The sequence below is a fragment of the Brachycentrus maculatus genome, unplaced genomic scaffold, assembly GCF_059751285.1.
Source record: "Brachycentrus maculatus isolate JH-2025_06_01 unplaced genomic scaffold, ASM5975128v1 h1tg000165l, whole genome shotgun sequence".
NCBI classification, from domain to species: Eukaryota; Metazoa; Arthropoda; class Insecta; order Trichoptera; family Brachycentridae; genus Brachycentrus; species Brachycentrus maculatus.
This window is the reverse complement of record NW_028280918.1, coordinates 534,625-547,990: the sequence shown is the minus strand read 5'-3', so window position 1 is coordinate 547,990 and position 13,366 is coordinate 534,625. Positions and strand designations below refer to the sequence as shown.

The 13,366-nt window shown below is 27.9% G+C and overlaps 1 long non-coding RNA gene across 1 annotated transcript in view; it reads left to right on the top strand.

Moving 5' to 3' along the window:
- LOC148308464 (uncharacterized) overlaps positions 1 to 13,366 on the top strand; it is a 158,744-nt gene that overhangs the window by 17,971 nt on the left and 127,407 nt on the right. The window contains exon 2 of the long non-coding RNA XR_015837682.1: positions 12,908 to 12,953. This is a non-coding gene — a long non-coding RNA (uncharacterized LOC148308464). The remainder of the gene's footprint in view (positions 1 to 12,907; positions 12,954 to 13,366) is intronic.

Sequence of the window (13,366 nt, the reverse complement as noted above, 5' to 3'; positions counted from 1 at the left end):
GTTATCTAGGAACGGTCTCAGCTTAACTCAGGCTCTGACACAAGAGATTTGCAGAAGATTTGTACCAGGAGCTTGTATCAAATAACTTCAAAAGCGCTTTAAGGATACCAATTTATCTTATTAAGTTAATGTACCCAATAAGATAAACTGTCATCTAAAGACTCCTCGGAGGAAACAACGACTGCTTATTTTTAATAAAATTAAATTTTTCAAACGTTGTCACTTTTGAACTACCTACTTCGCGTACTACTTTTTTACTGATATCTCAAAATAATAAATACGAAAGTATGCTCATTTACAGGGATTACGACTTGTCATTAGCTGATTAAAATGATCACTTTATTTACGTATAACGTTCACCATTCTACTCATGATTCAAAGCTATACTACTCAAATTTCAGAAGATATATTTATGCTTCATTTGAAAACATCTTCTGCGTGCTATTGCTGAAAACTTAAGGTTTTTATTAGCAGTGAAATATTAATTTGAAAATGTGCACGAAATCTAAACTAAAAGTACATAACGGAGTCCTAGTACCAACTCTAAAGTACAAAAGTGCAGGATGGAGTTGTCAAAAGAAGGATGAAAATAGACTGAATGGTAACTTCACATCCGATCTAACGAATGTGCGGCAAAACGATGTGTTATTGATGTTTGAATGTTGACATAATGAAAGAATGTAAGGTAAAGAGAGGTGTGTTGAGATGGTTTGGGCGTGTGGAACAAATGAGTGAAGAATGAAAAGTAAAACAAATTTTATGGGGCGAATGGAGTTGAAAATAGAAACAGAGGCAGATTAAGCGTAAGTCTTAATAATTGGCAATTGAATTTTATGAAGATATGCACGAATGTTGAAGAGGCAAAGATTTTTTGCAAAGACGTTGTGGTGTTTTATTTTTTCTGTCTACCTCTACGGAGAGAAACCGTAACGATTAGTAAGGTAGTTTTTTTCTTTCTTTTGGAGGAGAGCATAATCTTCGTCTTGATTCGGTGCTGTAACGATATAAAGGTTTTTAAAATATTAAAATCCAATTTCTGTATCCGTATATAATTGACATTCATTACTTTTCCTCGGGAAGTTTTCATGCACCACCATTCACTATTAAAAGCTTAAGTATCTTCGAGATCGAAAATAAACCCTTTAGAGTCGTGACGTCGTACAAGTAATAGGATTGGTTCCCGACTTTATCTAGGTGCATTAATAAAAATATTACTGGCTTATCTACGTGCAAACCTCGGATTAATGGTGCCTGATACGGTGTTAATATGGTTTATACTTTATTCTGCCGACGTTCCGCTTTAAACCCATATCTTCTTTGGCTTATCAATCCCGAAACCAATTTCAACCCATCGCGTACCATAGGGGTCCATGCCAAGTCTTCGCCAGTGATAAATTTATATGTGTGATACGTGTCGGCGAGAGAGATGATAGTAATTTGAGATGAAACTAATTTAAGAAATATTTGTTAATAAAAAAGCTAAATTTTATTATTTCTTATATTTAAATATCGAATTGTCCTTAATTTAAAGTGTAACTATAGATTTTAAGAAATAGTGGTATTTACTAAGTAAAACATAAATGAATGAATAACAATTTATAAAAAACCGGTGTTTTTATTCACATTTATGAAAATTAAAATATGTCCAATATTTAAGTGTGTCCAAATATTTGTTTACGAATCAAGGTTATGTTCACTTAAGAGTAATGTTAACATTGATTGTGAATAAAAATAACTAGTCAAATTATCAGTTGCATAAAAAATTTAAAATCTTGTTTTCAGGCGTTTCCTTGGTAAAAATAATCTTTATTTCGGATCTTGTTTACATCCAAATAAAAAGTTCTCTGGTAAATAAAAGTTTTATCAATCTAATAAAGATGGCTGTTGTAAACTCGTACATACTGTGACATGAGATTCATCATATATCTAGGAGTTCCATTTTTTTATAGTTTTTAAATAGTGTGGTTAATAATCCTGGGTAGAAGGCAAATTTTGGACGTTTATAAAGTGATGACTTAACCAACCTATAATGGATCATAAAAAAATAAAATAATATATTTAGAACTTGGTTATAGTCGTATACTCCAAAAAATGCGTTTTAACATGTGCAATATCAACACATTAAACGCGGCGATTTTTGACCGATGAGTCAATAAGCGTTTGAAAAATTGTACGTAAAATACAGTTATACTCTAAACAAGAGATGTTTTTTCAAAGAAAATTTTAGGTGAACTGAATTTTGGGTATATTATAGGTCAGTTATGAAAAAAAAATAATATCGAAGACATCTCACTATGGTAAAAATGGTAAATGTTACACGTGTGTAAACAGATTACTTTACAAGGCTATGGCAAGCCATAAACCCTGTACTTAAATTCTTCTTCGTATATAAATAATTAAATAAATACCCAGACTTAAATTCTTCACCATCTTCATATATAAACACGTTGAAATGTGAGAACAATTGTTTTTTACCACTTGAGTTATATTTATTTTATTTTAACGACTATTTTCAGAACCTACAGATGCTTCCATCTACAGGTCTATTTTAATCGGTATAATTCTTGGGGTCGTCTAAAGCCCCGCATGTTTTGCAAATTCGATCTCAGCAGTCGCCTTGTCAGAGGTTAATCCTGGCTGATTTATAGGCGTTGTCTTCGCAGGCTCAGTCGCAAGTCCCTCATTATTCCTGACAGCCCCGGGGCCGTGCACCAGTCGCGTCCCAAGGCGGCCACAAATTGGGGGTGGAAGGAGCGACCCTGAACAGCCTCCGTCTATACTTGTTTATGAACAGATGTCACACGGGTAAAGAAGGAATACCTGTAAAGAAATTATCCATCGAAAGTCCCAGAGAATTTCTCGAACAATACGGGAGATGAGATATTCTTTTACTACGCTACGCGTGAATATTTGACTCATTTTTCCCCGACTAGGAAAATATTGGTTGCAATTTCGTTATTATTTATTTTATATGTAATATTTCAAAAATTTATTGTAAATTATCATATTTGCTCAAAAAGCTTTTGCATTTGTAGTCATAATAGAGGGCTTAAAATATTTAATCGACTTATTGTAACATTAAGTTAAAGAAAGGGATATAAGAACTACTACTACTACTACTACTATTAATAGATAAATAGAAAAATATATATAATAATATGGAAAAAAAATATGAAGAACTAAACTGGTTTTCTATAAAATAAAGGCTTAAATTTAATATGCTGATCTTTATACAAAAATTTTTAAACTATAAATTACGAAAATATTTTATATAGTTAAAAATAGTTATAATCAAAAATTGTCATGAACATATTACTAGAAATAAAGATAAAATAAGACTGCCATTGCTAAAAAAAACTGAAAAAAAGGGTTTGAAAATGTACGATGAGATGCCTAAATGTATGAAAAATGAAAAGAGTCTGAAAGAATTTAAAAATAAATGTTTGTTTACTGTAAAGAGATGTAAATATTAATATATAGAAGATGTAAATTAACCGTAAATAATAGTTTATATTAGTTGTTATATAAGCTAGCTTAAAAAACAAAAATTAAATTTAAAAAAGTAATTCCCAATCCATTACGTATTGCCCTGTGGGGCAGGCAGAGAGAACAAAATGCTACACCCATCGGTCCTTCGTGACATACTAGTGCTAGTACTATCCTATAATTATCTTCATCTTTACATCTAGTCGAATGTGCTCTCCTGAATAGAATTTATTTTAACACATTTTCTCATGATTTTTCTTTCTTGGGATATTATACGATTGCGTCATAAGAGAGCGACTGTAAATAAACTATTCAACTTTATCATAATGAGTAAAGATGGTGATATGTACATATACTCAGGGGCTTGCATTCCATATAGGCAGAAAAGTAGTGCCTATCCTAACTTACTGAGCTGATATATAAAACGCAACCAGTACCTACCCTACCTTACTAAGTGATACCTAGCTTACCTAACTACTTACCTATAGTGCCTATACTAAATAATTACGTTCCTCAATTCAAATTTTATTAAATTTAATTTATTTTTTAATTTTCTTCTCAAACCTATACTAATTAATTACGTTCTTATTTAAACGTTTAATAGGCCTCAAACATTCCAATATTTGAGGCCTATTATACGTTTTTCATATAATAAGCCTCAAACGTGGGACTAAAATGTCATAGAAAGGGAGTATTATTTTCATTTATCAATGTTATAATGTTTTATCAAATAATTTTAATAAATCGGTTGTGTAATGGCAAAATCTGTCAAATTTTTCATTTTCTAAGTTTGTTCCACAAAATGTCTAAAATAGTGTATTCCATAATCTGATTATAGGATAAACCTGTAATTGCAATACTTATTAAGTTTTATTAAGATATGTACATATAAAAATACGTAAAACGAATGAGTTACTTAATTTCACAAGTTTGTTTTTGCTCTCCTGTAAAATTAGGTCTGAGACAGGTATACCCCTTTGCCTTTACACTACCTAAATTATTTGTGAACACATAATAATTTTAAGCATTTTGACAATTTCTTTACTCTCAGATGAATTTTTAGAAATACGATATTGGAAATATATTCAACCGAGGGGTCAATCAATCCCTCTAACTGAGATAAAAACAAACATAAATCAATCTTGCGAAAATCAAATAATGCACGGAATCTGTGGCGAGGGAGCGGGAAATATCACGCCAAGCTCTAATATCATAATATTCAAGTATTCAATAGAAAATACTGCTAAAATGTGAATATCATCCTTGTTTTCAAGACCCTTGTGTGAAAATTGACGGTCCGCAAATCGACCATTATCGATCGAGGTACCGTGAATAGTGAGAATGAATATCACATTATTATACTATGCGGGATTATACAACTATGTACATATAGTCCGTCCTATGGCTGTCAGATCCCCAAATTTATATACATATATATATATATATATATATATATATATATATATATATATATATATATATATATATATATATATATATATATATATATATATATATATATATATATATATATATATATATATATATATATTTATATATATACATATATATATTTATATATATATATATATATATATATATATATATATATATATATATATATATATATATATATATATATATATATATATATATATATATATATATATATATATATATATATATATATATATATATATATATATATAGATATCAATAACATGATGAGGACTTATAAAAATTAACAATCAATGTTTCAAAGTAAATGTCGATCCAATTAATACAAAAATTAAAATGAATGTCAAAAATTACCTTTTTTTCTTAATACTCTTATCCATAGCATTTTCTTCTCGGGTGTAAATATATTAATGGATAATATATTTTTGCATTGAAGAGAATGGAAAAAAAATCACAACAAACCCTAGCAAGTATTTTTTACGGACGGGAGGGAACATGAACATCTCCATCAGGTTTTTTTACGGACTTCAAAAAATTAAAACAAAATTTTGTGTACTTGTGTAATTCTGTATTTCAGTTTTTTTTATAGTACAGGCTTAGATATTATTGAACCAGATACGATTTTTTGTATTTTAAAAAAATCGTAAACTGGTATTCCTTAATTTATGATCACAACTGTATTTTTGCGTATATCTACTAGGCGAATGTATGCACACTAGTAAAAGCCAACCTTTCTTCGCAAAATAATTTCATCAACACTGAAACGCCGATCAAATAGAGCGATCAATCACTTTGTGTATGTAATACTTCCAAACTTCCAATACTTGTCACATTTAGAGTAATTTCATGTTTCTCAAATAGACTTCCTGGAAGTCAATGCTTTTATCGAGAAAAGTGAATATCAAATATAAGGCAATGTTTTCATTAAAACATTATGCGAAAAATAAACTAAGACACAATTTGAATGGGAATTTAAACTTGTATTCTCTAAAACTACTTTTTAACAACGCGTCTACTGTATTCATAAAAATTTGCAAATATTTCTAACAAACGTTTTTCCCTGTAACATTTCTAAATTAAGGCAGTTACGGAACGAGGTAACGTAAACGCGAGAAAATATAACTATGTACTATAGTTAATTTTAACATCACTCGTGGCTTTTTATTTTTAACGGATTTATCATTAATTGGTTGCGACATTTGAGCAAATTTTTGTAATAAATGTCAAAAGGCAATATTTTTTGTACATACGCATAAATCTAGTAAAACAAATTGTTTGAAATAAAAATGTTACGTGCCAAAATTGTCAACTGTTAGCGATACAAATCATATTTAATCTAATTATTATATTAATTTTTTTTAAACCCTCATCCGCACCCCAATGGTGCATAGGGCACTGCATCATATAAACATAGTGTTATCTTGGTCGTTTACACATGAAGGAAAGGTGATCAGCCCTTCGCTTCAGGTACCAGTCCAGGGTAATATTGAATAAATATTACAGTGAAAAAATCACTTAAATTTATTTAACCCCCCCTGGGAATCGAACCCGGGACCTCCAGAACGGTAGCCGAGCGTGCTGACCATTACACTACAGAGGCGGACATATTAATTATTATTTCAAATTATATAATTCCCTTTTCTCAAAAAAAAAAATGAACATCTAAGCGAGGTATTCATTTCAAAAAGTGATCTCATAAGAAAAATATAATTTAATTTTTAAAATCGGTAATATTATTTTTCGAAAGTCAATGACACCGAAACAATTCAATGATATTTTTTTTTAAAGTCATTTGTAGTTTTGAATCAAAACATAGTTAGTTTATCTTAGGATAAACTAACGCAATTCATACATTTTTTATTCGCAATAAGATATTTATATAGATTTTAGCCTTGATCTTTCAGCCAGATACTTTATTTCAGTATTTCATTTTTCATCCATTTAATTTACTGATAGAAATATGATGTTTATCGATGAAATATTGTTTTTTTTGTTCATTGAGCTTTTCAAATTTGGCCAAATAAATATGATTTCATACAACTACTAAATGTTTAGTACCTTTTATTATTTAACGACATTTTGAGTAGGTACTTATTAAACATAATGGACCCGTCACCACTAGACATATATTGTGCAAATATTTATGTAATTCTCGCTTCTGGCTAACTGATGTGTGATTAGTTTGTAAAAACAAGCGGGATACTAATTGACAGTATTTCAGGCACTATTACGTTTGTCGTAAATGAGTCATAAAGAGCTTGTGAAATATTTAGGTCATATTATCACACATAATAATAAAAAATGCTATCAGGAAAGCTTATTTTCTAACGATGTAAGTAATTTATATTACCTACTTTCTCATAGAGTTTAACTAAAACATCTAACCAAAAATATTTATTTTATAATTTTATTATGTTAAAAGTAATAATATGTTATAGTTTAAAATTTCGTTTACAAAATTATTACAAATATTTTATGCACTTTAGTTGTCATTTTTTTACAACAAAACTAATTTTGAAGAAAACAGTTTGAGGAAGAACTTATTTTCTTCGAAGCCAATCGATAAATAAAATAATTTATATTAAGTTATGCAGTTTTTAATAATTTTTTTTTTTGGAAAAAATCCTTCTAAGTATGTAGATAATTTTGATGGGGTTTAATAACAATATAAAAATTAATCATCTTTTATTATTTTGGCGGTGTTCGTAGTCGATATTGTAAAACAAAAAAAAATTGCTTAAAATATCATATGTATTTTAATAGTAAAAACGATTGTTTTTTTATTATTTTCTCAAGATATGAAGTAAATTGTTTTAACATCAATAATAATATTAAAATCAATATTTTAATCATCAAGAAATGGAAGGGATAGAAGTTAATGTAAATTTTGGTTGAAAAGAAAACAAATCCCTAATATTATTTTTTGACATCTCATCAAAGATGAGATGTCAAAAAATAATATGAAAATAACTCCTGTAATTGGAGATAATCCAGATTTTGTGAACAAGTATTTGGACACACTCAAAATGTTGTAAATCCCTAATAAATGGAATCATTAACGTCAATTTTAAAAACAATTCTGAATTAGAATTATTTAGAAATGTAAAGTTTTACTTCATCATAAATGCATTGCTTTGATATAATAATCATAATTTAAATACTCATAAATGTTTATTTCCATTCCCTGTTATTCTGTTCTAAGAAACCTTTAGATTTTCTCGTTAAACCGCAGCTCTCTACGACTTTATCTCACATTTCTACTAATAACACTGTTGGAAACGAGGGTTAGAGCTAGCACAATACTACGTAGCTGTAAAGCCAGTATAACAACAATACGAGCTAGCACTAAATTCCACTAATGCGCAAAATGGCGCAGAAACATGTCAAAAATAACGCTGAAATGCTACGGAGGATAATAGTATGTTTAAATAAAGCACTCGAAGCATTTATTTCATGAGGACTTGTATGTTAATATGTTGTTTTAATGTTTGTGGAACGTAAGTTACAAAACATGTTTAAATAACAAATTAAACCTCACGAAGTGTTTTCCTGTAGTAATAAAATAAATAAACTAACATTATTTCAGCATTTATCCCTTATAAATATTATTTTTAAATATTTGACAGCTATTTTTAAACGCAAACCACTTAAGGGAAGGTACTACGCAAACATTTAAATCAGGGGTTGTCATTGCTAGCATAACAAAAATTATTATTTTTTCCTCAAAATATTTACAGTACCTATGGTACACAATAAGCAACAGTAAAGGATTTGATGAAAAAAATTGTACTACTTCATAATATGACATATGTTATTCGTGAATACAAATAATTGTATGAGTGAAAATTTAAGTATCCAATACTTGTGCACAAATCTGGATTATCTCTAATTAAACGAGTTTTTTAAAAAATTGTTTTTGATTAATATTTTACTTAGTTAATACCACTATTTCTTGAAATCAACTGTGACACGTATTTTGATGCATTCCGCTTCATTTTTGTTTTATATTTTATTGTTTGACATCTCAACATAGATGAAGAATACTATGAAAGTCTGGGCATTTACGGGGCTTACGACCATCCTAGCCTGGTATAAGTAATCACTTTACACGCGTGTAACATTCACCAATTCTACACATGATTGACAACCACACTAATCAAATTCTTGAAACTATATTTATTGTTCGAATTCGAAACATGGTTCTTGAATCACTACATACATCTATAGTGAGATGAAAGAAGCTTTTTATTGAGGAGAAACTCTTTCATTTGTGTGTGCGGTCCGAATCCTGGATTTTTATCAAATCCATGAGAAACGCTAGAAAATATCATTTGCATTTCATTACTTCAGCTTTTAATTTTAAAAAAATAATGTAAGTTTTAAATGAAAGAGATGACGTATTCTTATATATATATATATATATATATATATATATATATATATATATATATATATATATATATATATATATATATATATATATATATATATATATATAAATATATATATATTTATATATATATATATATATATATATATATATATATATATATATATATGTATATATAAATATATATATATATATATATATATATATATAAAGGGTCCGCCAAATAACATTTTTTTTTTTTGAAAATGGGGCGCAAAACATCGAGTGTAGCTTCGGCTGTGTGGCACGTTGCGCCGTCCTGTTGAAACCAAATGTTGCCAATATCCTCCTCTTCAATTTTTGTGAACAAAAATCCGTTCAACATGGCCCAATAACGATCGCCATTGACTAACGGCCACTCCTTGCTCATTTTCAAAGAAAAATGGCCCAATTATGCCTCTGGACCAAAATCCGCACCAAACAGTGACTCGTTTTCGGTGTACCGGCTTTTCAATGTATGCGTGCGGGTTTTTTGTGCCCCAAATACGACAATTTTGCTTGTTTACATACCCGCCAAGATCAAAATGAGCTTCATCCGAAAAGATGATTTTTTTGGCAAAATCGGCCTCTTCTGTAAGTCGAATGTCGCAATATTTCCCAGCGTTGTTCAAGCGTATACACAACCATATTCGCTCAGCGGAAGGATAAAACTAAATATCTGTCAAATCAGACATGAGTTAAGAGTTACCATTCACGAAATAAGCACTAGTAAAAAAAAAAAACTTTAGATGGCGGACCCTATATATATATGTATATATATATATATATATATATATATATATATATATATATATATATATATATATATATATATATATATATGTATATATATATATAAATATATATAAATATATATATATATATATATATATATATATATATATATATATATATATATATATATATATATATATATATATATATATATATATATATATATATACATATATGTATATATATATACATAAATATATATTTATATATATATATATATATATATATATATATATATATATATATATATATATATATATATATATATATATATATATATATATATATATATATATATATATATATATATATATATATATATATATATTTATATATATATATATATATATATATATATATATATATATATATATATATATATATATATATATATATATATATATAAATATATATATACTTTATACTTTCCAATATAAGAACCTTTTCTACATAGCTGTAATGTGTGTGACCTTTATAGGGCAGTTACAAAATATTTAATCACTGCTGAGAGTGGATACATTTTCTTTCCAAATTAAATTTTTAAGATCTTTTTCTTCGATTAACGTTACTAAAAGATTGAATTCACGATATTTTTAAAGGGAGTTTCACGTTTAATCAAAATTAACGATCAGTAACCGAACGTATAATATGAAAGGTGAAATAAATATTTTTATTGCGAGAAATCAAACATATTTTTAAATACCCATTTAACAGTTATAAAATTTACCTGTCAAACGTAACAATTAAAATAATTAATGGTCCCATTTTTCGTGTAATTTTCCTAATAAATAATTAATTTCTTAAATTTGTGGGTTTATTGCATGACGACAAACGATCAGTAACTAAGTTGTTTGATGTTGATATGTATCAATTTTTCAAGTCAATGGATATTTATACAGCATTTGATTTATTTCACGTCACTTTACTAATAGTATGTAGCAAAATTTGTATGCCAGTAAACGAAAAACCTTTATTATTATTACTATTTTTAAAATCATCAGCTTAATACAGTCTGATATAAGCATTATCGATAAATTAATATAAGAGTTTCTGCTTAATAAAAAGATTTTTAATCAATACATGCCTGTAGTGATGTTCTAGTGATTTAAGTACAAGGTTTCTAAATTGGTTCATATATATATATAACTTCAAAAAATTTGAGTAGTGTGGTTGTCAATCATGGGTAGAATTGGTGAATGTTACACGTGTGTAAAGTGACTATGTCGGTCACCAGCTCCGTAAACGCCCAGACTTCCATATTCTTGTTCATCTTTGATGAGATGTCAAAAAATAATATAAACGATAAAGCTAAGAAATATGCGTTGAGATAATTCGGTCATTTGAATCGAATGAGTGATGATAAAACATTTGAATAAATTCATGAGGCGAATATATTTAGTAAAAAAAGAAGTCCAGAGATTTATAGGATCAAGTATTTCATTTTCTTCAAAGTGGTCAGATCAGAAGTCGGAATAATCAGCGGTGTGTATGAAGAAATACATGAATTACGATGAATCGAATATAGTTTACAAATACAAATTAGTGTGGCGTTCTATTATATCTGCCTACTCTGAAGGAAGTTTATTTAAAAATCATCTAATTTTTGAAAACATGGGTAGAATTGGTGATTGTTTCACGTGCGTAAAGTGATCACTTTACCAGTCTTTGACAGATTGTAAGCCCTGTAAATACCCAGATTTCCATATTCTTTTTAATTAATGTTAAAATATCAAATATGCAAAAAATAAACATATTAAAAAAACGTTAAAACCGTTAAATTTTTTTATATTTATTTTAAGGCACCATTAGTGCTGCATCACCGCATATAAAACAGTTCTGGCAAAAATTAAGCTATTTGGTCACGACAGGAAATGGTTAGAGCGCTTTAATTAAGTTTTATCAACGATCTATGTGATTTATGATCCGTTTATATATTGAAACAATCTCCGTTTATATAAATTTATTTCCCCCAGTTATCCGTAAATAAATATTATTCTTTCACTAGAATTCAGGGATAGGGACATAACACCGAAAAAAACTGTTGAAATTAATTATTTTTAATGTTTATGGATTTATAAAAATAAATAAATATACTTAGAATATTAAGAATTGGTTAAACTATTTTTTTTTTTGTTTTTTTTTTACCACTTAAGTATTGAAGATAAACTGTTTCTATTTGATTCAGTTTATATATCGCTCACTCCTTTCAAGAACGTCATAAATCAAAATACTTCAGGAAAAAAAAAATCAGGAGAACGTTTTTAAAGTTTAAAACTATAATACAATGTATTAAAAATAAATATCAAGCCACTTACTGAACTTTTAACTTTGCAACAGATCTTTTTAGGTAAAACCTGAAGTTTTTTTGTCCATTTGAAAAATATTTAGTTTATTTGAAAAAATAATTAAACAATACTTTTTCCTCAAAATTCAAAAACAACACTTTCTGCCCTGAAGCGGGAAAATATTAAGTTAAAAATATGCCTCTTTTGCTGGGATATAGTATATTTACTGGGCATTCCGAAAACATGCACAACTGAAAATTGACGATTTTTGATTATTGAATAAGGAGTGAGCGATATGTAATAATTTTTTTTTTACATAAACATTTTTTTTATATACATATGTATTAGCATTAAGACATCTATAATATGCATATCATAAAACAAAACTTTTTAACAATGCTTCATATTGTCTGTATTTTTGTAAATTTGAATATATTTTCATGGCATATTAAACAATAATCTCTTATTATTTCAGGGCCTGAAGACACCGAGAAAATTTTCGAACTCAACCAACATTCAAGGTAATACAAAAACATAAAATATTTTCCTATTATTGCTAAAAGGAATTTCCAATATTATTTCGAAGCCTCATTTGAAAATTTCTCACTGTTACCAACAACCGCGAACAAAGATACCCTTACCTTCGGATGGCATAATTTAATGTAAATACTTCCAAGCTAAAGCCTTTTATACAACACCATTGATACCTAACTTAACCTTCGATAAATTTACATAGAAATTTTAAACGTTACTTACTTAGTCTGACCTTTCGACACTAAATTCTAATTTTAAACCATGAACAAAAGCTGAGATTTATCTTAAAAACATTATTGATAATTTTGCTCTCAAATATAGATAATCCTGCTGAACATACTGGTAAACATTACATATTATATTTAATACGAAAAGCCATAAACTGCAAAATTTTAAACAA